Genomic DNA, 11,941 nt, shown 5'->3' with positions numbered 1-11,941 from the left:
CAATTGCCTTTTTATTTATCTATATGGTTTTGTCTTTTGAAGTATTAATACCAGCCACTAGAGGGCTTTGTGTTTAACTGAACCACACTCTGACTAGGTGTTTCCCCAAACCAGCCATCCTTGGAAACACCACACACACATACAGAGGTACAGCTAGAGAGACAGGGTGATTCGAGGTAACATGGAGTCCCTCACTTCAATGCTTCAATGCTTAACCATCAGTCACTGCTTGTGTGCTTGGTTTTTTTTTTTCATTTCTGAAATCTGGATCCAGTGTTGATTTCAAACTGCTCTCCATCTCTGGGATCCTTTTGCAGTCTTGCACAAAGCTGTGCAAGGGCAATATGTACAAAATCCTGTTATGCACTCTGGATCCTGGCAATTGTTTACAAGTAATGTGTGCTGATGGGAATAAAGACAAGGAAAAATGGGTAGTGATGAGTATACAATAATATACTTTACACTAGAGGATTGCTTTAAATAAAATTGTTGGGATTTCTTATATGCATACGATCAATTTTACTAAATTTCTTTCCTACCCATTGAAAATCCTCCCCTTCACCTTTTTTTTAACCCCCCCCCCCCCAGCTGAATTAATTTGATGCTATTTTTGTCCGTCTGTGTTTCTAAGGGATACCTAATGACGCAGTGACGTCAATGCAAGTCAGCCGCGCGCCGATTGGCTGATGATTCCGAAGAGGGCGGCGCTTAAAACTACTGTGGAAGGCAACATCACGGAGGCTTAAGATGGTCCAATTGCTGGTGAAACGAGTGCGAGCACAAAACAAATACTACTATAACTAATAATAAAATCAAATAAAAATGATGCCGATCCAAAGAAGGCAGTGCAGAATGTGGCATGCTTGGAATAAATACTAAACCCATAATATAATGATTTTTTATAATTAGAAATGCTTGGCTTGGAATAAGTTCCTAGCGAGACACCACTCTTAGTGACCCCCCTTCCCCCAACACACACACACACACACACACACACACACACACACACACTCTCTCTCTCTCTCTCTCTCTCTCTCTCTCTCTCTCTCTCTCTCTCTCTCTCTCTTTCTTACACACACACAGACACAAACACTCTCTCTCTCTCTCTCACACACACACTCTTTCTCTCTCTCTCTCTCTCTCTCTCTCTCTCTCTCTCTCTGTCTCTCTCTCACACACACACAAACACACACAGACACAAACACTCTCTCTCTCTCTCTCTCACACACACACACACACACACACACACACACTCTCTCTCTCTCTCTCTCACACTCTCTCTCTCTCTCTCTCTCTCTCTCACACACACACACACTCTCTCTCTCTCTCTCTCTCTCTCTCTCTCACACACACACACACACACACACACACACACACACACACACACACACACACACACACACACACACACACAGAGAGAGGGGATGTCGGGCTTCCCGTTTAAAGTGTGTGTTTGCCTCATTGAGAAAAGCGAGCAGAGCCCAGAGCTCATTCACGCAGTACAGTACACAGTGGCTGAACTTCAGTCTAATAACACGGACCTACCGAGCGCGAGCCAGAAAACTCTTAGCGTGAGAAAGGTGAGTGATGAAGATTTCCTTCGACTTAAAACCCTTAAACCACACTGCAACTACACACACACACACACACACACACACACACACACACACACACACACACACACACACACACACACACACACACACACACACACACACACAAACTGTCTTTCCTTGTCGCTAGAATGCTATGAACCTAACTATCTGCATCTATTTTTAACCTAGAATTGTGGCTATAATACACCTTTAAATGTTTTTTAGTGCACGATTAGTTTTAGCGTAGATCTTTAAATGTAATCTTGCCTATGCATCTTTCTAGGTACAGTAAAACATGTATTTTTTCCGGAAGAAAACCAGCAACGAGTGAATGCGTAGAGTACAAAAAGTGCTTTGTTTATTTTTTCTCTCTCTTTCTGAACTTGTGAGGCGCGCAGTGGCAACGCACCAAGATGAAGTGGTTTTGCGTGCGATTTGTGTGATTACAGCAGACGTGCCTTGTAAAAACCACCACATTTGCATTATAGACTTTTTACAGACCGTTGTGTAAAACAGCAGGAGTGAAGAGCGTTGTGATGAACAGTCTGTTTTCTTACTTTTTCACGCAGCCCAAAGAACACGCAGTTCTAGTCCAGTGGAGTTGCTTTAGTCACGACTCGGGCGGCTCGATCATGTTTCTGGATCTTAATATGAAAGTTCACGTTTTAGGGGAAAAGAGAACACCGTGTGTTTTGATTTCAACATTTGTTCATCGTCAGTAAGCTATTTAAAATTTAAGGCGGATCCAGAGTCTTTCCTTGGAATACTGGGTATAAGGAGGGAAATCGCCCTGGAGAAACTCTAGACACACGCGCATACACACGCATGCACACATTTAATTCTAAAAAAAGGAGAGAGCTCAAACCAGAGCGTCTCAATGGCAGTTTTTTTTTTGACTGTAGTAAAACATGTGGTTGAAATGTAAGCAGACTGACTACGGTTACATTTCCACAGCTGTAAGTGGAACCCTTACATTTTCTATGAAGAACCCCACCATAGTGTCACCACAGGTCACCATAGTGGGGTTCTCCATCAGACACAATTCCCAAATAGAACTCAGTTAGGAAGCCAAGAACTAGCCAATATACTCTCAGGAAAAAAGTGCTAAACTCTTACTTGGCTTGTCACTTTTGTAGTGCCATTTTGAGTACGTATTATGTAACTTTAGTACATGATATTTATTTATTTATTTATTTATTTATTTATTTATTTATTTACCCTTAATTAGCTTCATGATGAAAGCTTTAATGGTACACTGCAGCCACCTTTCAGGGGTGAAAGAGGTACCTTCGTGGGGACCATTCCAATGGCAAGGAAAGGTGGGCTTTCTGAGAATTTTAGGGAGCGAATTCAGTGATTATATGAGAGTAATAAGGTTCAGCACCACAGACAGCTCCCCTTTTGAAAACCCTATCCAGGCTTTATCAGGCAAACATGCAAGCTATAAATCTACTGCTACAGTGTTTATATATGACTAAATTGTGACTAAGATGACATTTTGATTCGTGAAAGAGTCACAAATGCTGGGTTTCTGGTTCACATCCCAACTTGTACTGTCACTTATACCAGTGTAAGCCAAAAACAAGCAGCTTTTTTCTATTCTTTTTTTCTCTCCCTATAATAAGTTATACATGCACATGCACTGTGATACGTTGGCATAATATAGATGGCACGACCAACTTGTGCCCCAAGTTTGCTGGGATAGTCTTAATGCTCCTTGCAACCCTGTAGGATAAGCAGAACAGAAAATAGATGGATACAGTACATGCTCACAGAAGTTCTTCTCCCCAAGCTCTAGTCAGTTTTTTACTGCCAAATAAATGTATACATACAGTATACAATACAATGGTTGTGGTTTTAATAATAAATGTTGCAGATTTGTGTGTGTAGGCAGAGAATACCAGCACATGTTCCTCTTATAAAAGTCCTCTTAAGGTCTTTGTTGCAAGCAAACAACAAACCCATAACTATTTAAAGAAGCCAGAATAAACCATTGTGTTTAGTAACCTCTGTGTTCCTTACAGCTTTACACAGGTATCAAAATATATCTGTGTGAACACAAATAGAATAATACCTTTGCTGAGTGCTATTTAAAAACAGGTCTGCAATATATTAGTCAAGTATCAGAACAGAATTGATGCCATAATTAATGGATCTTTTAAAAAGGTCTCTTCCAAGCTTCTTTGGATATGTAAGGATTTCTGATGCAGAACCTTTACAATATATAGATGTATATGTAAGGGAAGAAATGACAAAGGGAAAGGATAATAAAAAAAGGAAAGAGAACAGTGGCACTAAAAGAGAGAGCACGGGTATTTAATGAAAAGCATACACACCTGGTAAACCCCCCTTGTTGTTTTTAATTTATTGCCAATGCATCATCTTGTTGCCACCAAACAGTTTATCATAGCATTAGCACTACAATACCCACTGAAAGCAATGAAGAGTCTTTAAATCAGGGCAAGGGAGGGGGGGTCTCATCTGAACATGACGTCAATGCCTGGTAATGACGCACCCCTGTACAAAAAGAAGAAAAAAGGCAAAAAAAATAATATTACTTTTGTCTTTTTAAAAACACAAATGTATTACCTATCCAGGCTAAATGGCTAGATGGATGGACAGACACAAACTAGTGTGTATGGTGCAGCAGTCAAATAAACCATCAAATGTTTCTTGATGGCACAAAAAACAGAAAAATATGCCATATAAATCTATATAAATTAATTTCAGGTGACCAGTGTGTTGTAAACGATTATTTACTGGGTGCCTTGTCTTTGATTTCCAAACTACATCGATGTATTCACATAGCTGAGCATCACAATTATTTAATGCATACAGCTTGTGGGGGAGCCTTTTCCTTTTCTCCTAGTGGGCTTTTAAACTGTAACAGAGTTTGACTGTGATCTAAAAATAGAACAGGATATCACCCATAGAATACCTGAAATGTATTCACTTACTGTTTAATAATGCTTTATGATCTGTTTTATACTGCATTAGAAAACTTTAATGGGATACATTTCAAACCACATACTCTGGCACTAAATACTGTCCAACAGAATACATTGGTTACCATACTATAGGTGCTGTAGACAGAGTTCCCAATTGAGTAGTGTATTCTTATCCAATCAGCATGTGGGTGCTATATAGGACTATTCAAATCCATATGTCATTGCCATTCCTCATTTTAGTTCTACCTGAACTTGTACTCAAGGTGCTTCTTAGAAGAAATGAAAGACCTGAGCACTTTTAGTTGAATTTGCTTTTTAGATAATATACATATTCTGAATATTGTGAACAAGAAACAGCACGACCACACCCAATTGTGTTATATAGTGCACCAATTTGAGATTTTTACCATTTTGTAGTCATATTAAAGCACCGGAGTGAATATCTATCACATTCATCAAATAACTCAATTGTTCTTCACATGCTTAACAGTTCTAGATTTATACTACAGGGTAAATATCTATTCTACATTTAACCTGTTCTATGAAGGAGACCCTTTAATGATTTCCTCAGAGGGAAAACACCCGTAATGCACTTTTACGTTATGTGAAAAATACGGTATAGGCCATCAATATGAATGCAGATTTGGAGACTTCCAAATCTGAAGTATAGATTAAAGTTAATTTTCTATAGAATTTCTAAATGTTCATGATTTGTGCCTTTTTGGAACAGGCTCTGGATCCACCATAACCCTGTCCTACCCCTGTCCAGGATAAAGGGTTTATTGAACATGACTGAATGAATGAATTTTAAAAAAATGAGTAGGTAGTTGTAGTTTTCAGTCCAGTCAGTTAGGCAGAGTAGACTGGGCAAACAGGTGAGGCATAGTTTTAGTTAACGTAGACCTACTAATGTGATCATTTACAAAACCCATAATTAGACCTCCACACCACTGTTGTACCTTTCAGGGCATGTTTATGCTTATACTGTAGATACAGGGCATGTTTATGCTAATGCTGTGTCGATTCATCATTTGGCTTATTAATCTGTTCTGCAATTTGCTCTACCTCCTGTTTACTGTGCTTTGCTGATTTACAGTAGCTCATTTCATTCAACTTTATTAAACTTTTTTGTCGTATACCTCTTACATTTATAAACTTAGATTTTATTCAGAGAGGCAGATTATATAGATACAATTCAGTTAAGATCGTTTAAGGGCACGTCATTAATGGCCCAACAGTGGTTCAGCATGTTCGTTTAGATATACAATAAAAGTGATGCATTTCTACAACCAGAGCAGAGGAGTAGCTTTAGGTACACTAGACTTGACAAGATATACAAGACATTGTGGTAAAAATCTGTGAATTTAGTGCAGAGGTACCTTAAAGGGGAAACCCTGATGATTCATAGGACTTGGAATTTGAGAATGAGTACTAGAATAAAAAATGTCAGAGCCAGTTGGGCAGGGTGGCTTTTCTGCTAAGCTTCTCCTCTGTCCTCTTTTCTAGAGACAAAAAAAATCCTGATATGCTTACAATATTTTTGATGCGTCATGCAATAGACCTTTACGGTGGGAAAAGGAGAATATATTCAGTATTGTCTTATTTGCCTTGATGCTACCAGTGGAAGTCATGCTTAAATCTGCATCTGCAAATGACGCTACACATACTTTAATTAAAACATTTTCCTGGATTTCCAAATATGGTATATGAATGAGTGTGGGACTCACACACTGACTGACACCAAAGTAACCACTGCCGTATGTAACCGCTGACCATCAGATCAGTCTAGAACAGAGACGGCGATACATTTACAAGTGTAGTCATATGTTATTTTGACAATTCTGCTAAGCTTTTCTCTAAACAATCTTCTCAAAAGTAACTAACAGCTTTCAAAACCATGGAAATACAGGCTTGAATAGGTTAGCCTTTACATTTTTATCAGATCCAGTGGGTACTAAATCTGAGAGCTTTATTCCTCCATTTGATTAACAGTGGTGTTACACAATACTCTTTACCAGTCTCACCAGGTGTAATATACAGTATGGGGGGAAAAAAACATGGTTTTGCCAGAGGTTATTCCACTTGCCAATGTAACCACTGGGCCCACATATGCCTGAAACCTGGGCCATGTCTGCACAACATCCCTGGTTTTCATGCCTGTAAAACTGGTCTGACCTTGGCAAACCAATTATTGTAAAAGCATGAGATTTCAGATGCAGCGTGACTCGTAAGCAGCATTAATATGTCTTTTTAGCCACACCTTAGTCATTGTGCATATCGTATTGTTTTAATCTTATTTAACATTGTAATGTAATGGGAAATGATGCAGGACTGCCGACTTGAACTGATCATTAAGTGATATTCTCTTTGTGTTGAGAATGCGCTCATTGTTGTTGAGTTTTATGAGCACTACTGACATCCACCTGCAGTAAACCACGTACCACATCTGTGTGCATCTGAACACTGACAACATGTAGGCTACTAAATGACATTAAAAAACCCCAATATCATTCAATACGAAGCAGTTTGTGAATACAATTAATGCAACTTCAAAAATCAATGAATTTAGTCTTCTACAAGTGTATAGCCAAGTATGCTTAGATTTCTTTCAACCTGATATGTGATATCCTATATTCCATATAATAAGAGTATTGCATCTGCTTTATGTGTGAAGCGCTAAGGCTCGCGCAAAGAGCCGTGGGTAGATCAGCCATGGCCAGAGACACACACTCACACACAAAGCTCCATGTTTAACACTTAAAAGACCACATTTCTGTATTTTTCGAGTGGATCTGGTCATGCTGGTCCCGTGTAATTCATTTTTGGCGTGTTGTTTGGTCGGAAGCGACGCGGCTTGGCGAGTCGTGACTGCGAAAGTGAGTAATGGAGCGCGCGTGAGGAGGGGCGCAGGAGACAGATGGAGGGAGATCGTGACTGACTGACTTTCACAAAAAAAAGAAAAAAAACCCAAACGAACAGCGCGAGCGTTTTCTGCACAACCTGTAGAGATTAAGAGACGCTTTTCTCCTCCCTTTGCATCGCTCGTGCTCCTGACCTTGGAATCCAGAGAGAGTTGAGAGAAGAAGAAGGAGGCAAAAAAAAAAAAAAAAAGGCTAACTGGAGTATTCGTATCGTATGGGCTTTGTGGAGAGGCAGAGAGGCGCGGGAGAGGACAGAAGAGAGACAGACAGAGATAGAGAGAAAGACAGGGAGAGTTTGTTCTGTGTCTTTCGCGTGTATCCATGTGCGCGCGCGTCTGTTGGGGGTGGGCTTGGTCGTGCTGTATATATATATATATATATATATATATATATATATATATATATATATATATATATATATATATATATATATATATATATATATGTATGTGTGTGTGTGTGTGTGTGTGTGTGTTTGTGCTGTTGTGTGTTTTGATTTGAAGGGGGTGGGGTTGTCCAAATATAGCCGATGTTTATAATTCATGAGACCTGGAACTACAGGGTTGTTTTATTTGTGATCAGAGTAAAGAGCAGAACAGATCGGAAGCAGCCACGATAATTTTTGGTAAGTGTTTTTTTTTTATTTCGGATCGTTTTTGCACGTTGTCGCATATTGTTGAAAGCTATAGTGCAATTTTGCCGGATTCCAGCTATCCTACTAAGTGTGTACGCTTAGGGTTACTCCATCTTATTAATAACTAAGTAAGTGAAGAGCATCTCAGTTCATGCGTCTTTGTTGTTGATTAGTAGACACATTATGGACGCATGATTAGGACCAAGCTATCCATGGTCATCTAGTGCACTTCTGAGACTATAGTTTTCGACAGAGGATATACATTAAGCTATGTAAGTATTTTGTCTTCTTTTTTTTCTTTTCTTTTTTTTTTCTTTTTTTTTTTCAAAAAGGGGGGTTCCTGTGTGCGAAGGATGCCGATTGGTCGATGACGGTGTTTTTCCCCCCAGTTTTGCGCCAATCAGATCCTGCACTGCTCTCTTATTTACTGTGAAGTCCCCTCCTTGGACACATCCATCCATCCACCGAGTGACAGGAGCACATCAGCTTTTTCCGTTCTTCATCCCCAGCAGGAGAAGGCATACAGTAGGATGAATGAGAATGATGCTGGACATGGTCACGCGTTGGGATGTTTTAGGGACGCACTGCTTTAAGACTCTCTGCTTTCCTCCTATTGCAATTGTGCAGATTTGGACTTGGGGAGACTGATGCACAAGGCGAGCTCGCGCCTAGCACGGACTGCCACTCACAATGATACTCAAGAGCTTGAATTTTTTTCTTTTTTTCTTTTTTTTTTTTACACAAACTAAACCTGGACTATGCAATCATCAGTCCTTCACGAATCTTTTTGCGGTCTGGGCTTGCTGTTCATGACTATTCCTGGGAAGCCCTTACCCCAAAAAGCATTTGCGGAGGGCACGAGCGACGTGGAGGCTGTGGCTGGGTTTTATTCCCACTCTTCTTTCACTAGGTTTGTGATCCCCACTTGGCGATCCTTGATTCTTTCATCCTGGTGAAAACATGAAGCATCTTCTCCTGTCTTTTTTTCCTCCTCCTCTCACCCTTCTGGTGTTTCCAACCCCGCCTTTGAATGATGTAGCACGTGAAATTTAATTGCAAATGTCAGAAGCGCGAGAGTCTTTGTTCATTAGATAGTATTTCTGTGCTACACGTGGCATCGCGATATAACAGAATAAACACATGCACAAAAGGACAAACGCAATGCAAAAATAAACCGCAGCCTGATCGTGACACCTGGAGGATTTTTTTTCTTTTCTTTTCTTTCTTTCTTTTTTTTTTTGCACAGGTGCTGTTGCACACTGCTTACCTAGACTGAAACAAGCTCCACGGTTTTCTCCTGATGTCTGCATAGATCTCTATATACATGGACACTGAGTTAACACTTCAGTTAGTATCTGGCAATGCTATCCTAATACTGCACAGTTGTGTGTCCTTCTCAAACACACCCATTGTATCACCACAAAAGGCTTAATAAAGTGAATCATGTTGATTCAGTTGTGTCACAGTAAAATATGCAGTGGAGGACCAGGACTTGGAAACACTAGCCTTACCAACTTGCTGCTGTGAAAGAGTTTAATTTAGTTTACTCTCTCTACTGTTGTTACTCATTTGGAACGCTGAAATGATCAGCTGGTGTAATTTAGTATTATTTTAGGAGCTTTTTCATCACAGTTTGTATTGTATGATTATATACACAGAGTTTCCAGTTTACTAGTAACATCTAATCATCTACTAATTTGTCAACATAGTACATAAATATTTGTTGTACACAACATATTTACATTCACTGTATATACATTGAGCTGTCAGTTTATTTCGTACACCAATCAAGTAACTATTAAATCGATAACTTGTAATAACAATGTCAGAGGTGTGTGTGTGGCTTTATATCTTGTTGCTGTACGTTTCATGGTTACTGAGTCAAATATATTGTACAATTATTATTGAGAATATCTATGATATTCTCATTTAATAACATAAATAAAGCAGTTCTGATGTATTTAAATGTATGAGTTTTCATAAATCTCCTCTTCCTCCATAAATTTAAAGCAATAGGATTTACAAGTTTACACAACTTTCAGCATTTTCTCTCTTCCTCTTTTTTTTTTTTACTACAAACCAAAGCATATAGTTTGAATCTATACATGCATTATGGTTCCAAAAGCATTCCTTTTAAAAAAAAAAAAAAAAAAGACAGCTGCCTCATTGTGTGTACACACTACTATAAACTGATATATCGATCACTGTAATTTAATATTGCTTTACATTGTTTTTTTCTACTCAATTTAACTACATGTTTAATAATAGATTCAAAATGAAGTACTGTAACAGAGTGCACTGGATCCCTGTCATGTCTTTGCACCTGCGTAATAGTCTTTTAGCATTTCTCCTCTACTGTATGCATGCACTAATTTAATTTCAAAAAAGAACTCTTTATTATTTACCTAGAGTTCATTTCTATATTTCATCTGATCAAACAAACAGCACTCATTCTTACAGGCCTGGCAGATGACTACAGAGGAATACAGAGGTTAGGTCATGCAACTACAAAATCATCTTTACTTAATAAAGTAAAATAATACTACTAATAAAAAACAAAATTCTATTCTGTACAAACTTCAAGCTTTATATCTTATAAGATACCAGAAATAAAAGCAATAGCATTCGCCCCAATTCATGAGTCGTGAGTTTGCGTGTGTGCGTTCGTGCGTGTCTGTTTATGTCTGTGCTCACGTCTTAAATTTCACTTCTGCTCATTAGTAACTGTGTATCATATACTAACTGAATGTTTTTTTTTCTTTAAGCCTTTATCAGACGCCACTGAAACATTAGGGCCTTATGACATTTTAACATTTTAGCTTTGACTAAGGTGTCTGCTCTTCTAACCAGGCGGAAATGATGCATTGAGATGTAAAACTCTTACAAAAAGAATATAGAAATTTAAAAGAGTGGTAACCCTGCGTTTTGATTTGTGTGCAGGTTATTCCAGCCCTGTTGTCTGAGCTAGTCGCCGTGATGAGGGAGAGAGAGCTTGGAGAGATAGAGGGAGAGAGAGGGAGGGGAGCCTGAGCCAACAGATGACAGGAGTTCTCTCTTTTATACCACAAATATTTACTGCTCATGATTTGATTTTTTTTTTATGTTTTATTCATATCACCAATCATTTCTCATTTCACATAATCTATCAATGTACAGCATTGTACAGAATTGTTATTAGTTTATATAACACTTTTTTTCTGTAATTCATTATGGATTCTTAAGTTATTTATTATTGCTAAATTCTTGATTTGTTTTTTAAGACACACCGCCAGATTAAGCACCGAGTGCTGATCCAGTACGACTCTCACGCATACACTGCTGAACGTTACTCTGGACCCTGATCCTAAACTGCTTTTATGTCTTAAAGTCTTTCATTTCTTTATCGGTTTCACTTAACGACACTTATATTCAAAAAGCTTATTCATGCATGAACATGAAACATGTTCAAATTGCACTGGAGTAACAGCGAACAATTCATTTCATCTCATGTCACCCGACAACATGACGAGGTGGAGAGAAATCAAAATAATATTCCAAACTAAAACCGCTTACTGTCCTTCCATCTTCCTAAGGAAACAGGAATATTAATTTTAACCATTACTGTATGCAAGTTTCTAAATCACAATATAAAATTTTCCTACAGGATTTTTTTAAACATCAAGCACTGGATTTTTTTCTCTAAAGGCACACAAAGTCTGGGGAGTGTGTTTATGGCCATGCTTTCGAACATCCCGGATGAGCGCAATACTACAGAAACTGTCTTAACATATCAGGCGTATGATAATCCATTGCAATGAACTACAGCTCTTATTCTATGTGCAGCAGACCTTTTATTTTTTTTTT

General features: G+C 38.6%; 1 long non-coding RNA gene across 1 annotated transcript; it reads left to right on the top strand.

Annotated features, from left to right (window-relative positions):
* The first annotated feature begins 1,354 nt into the window (after positions 1–1,354).
* LOC125145497 lies at positions 1,355–11,941 on the top strand. The gene is made up of 2 exons (XR_007143913.1): positions 1,355–1,580; positions 11,039–11,941. It is a non-coding gene; the product is annotated as an uncharacterized LOC125145497 (long non-coding RNA).

The sequence above is a fragment of the Tachysurus fulvidraco genome, chromosome 1 (assembly GCF_022655615.1).
Source record: "Tachysurus fulvidraco isolate hzauxx_2018 chromosome 1, HZAU_PFXX_2.0, whole genome shotgun sequence".
Taxonomy (NCBI): Eukaryota; Metazoa; Chordata; class Actinopteri; order Siluriformes; family Bagridae; genus Tachysurus; species Tachysurus fulvidraco.
The sequence above is the reverse complement of the archived record's forward strand: the minus strand, read 5'-3'. Positions and strand labels throughout refer to the sequence as shown.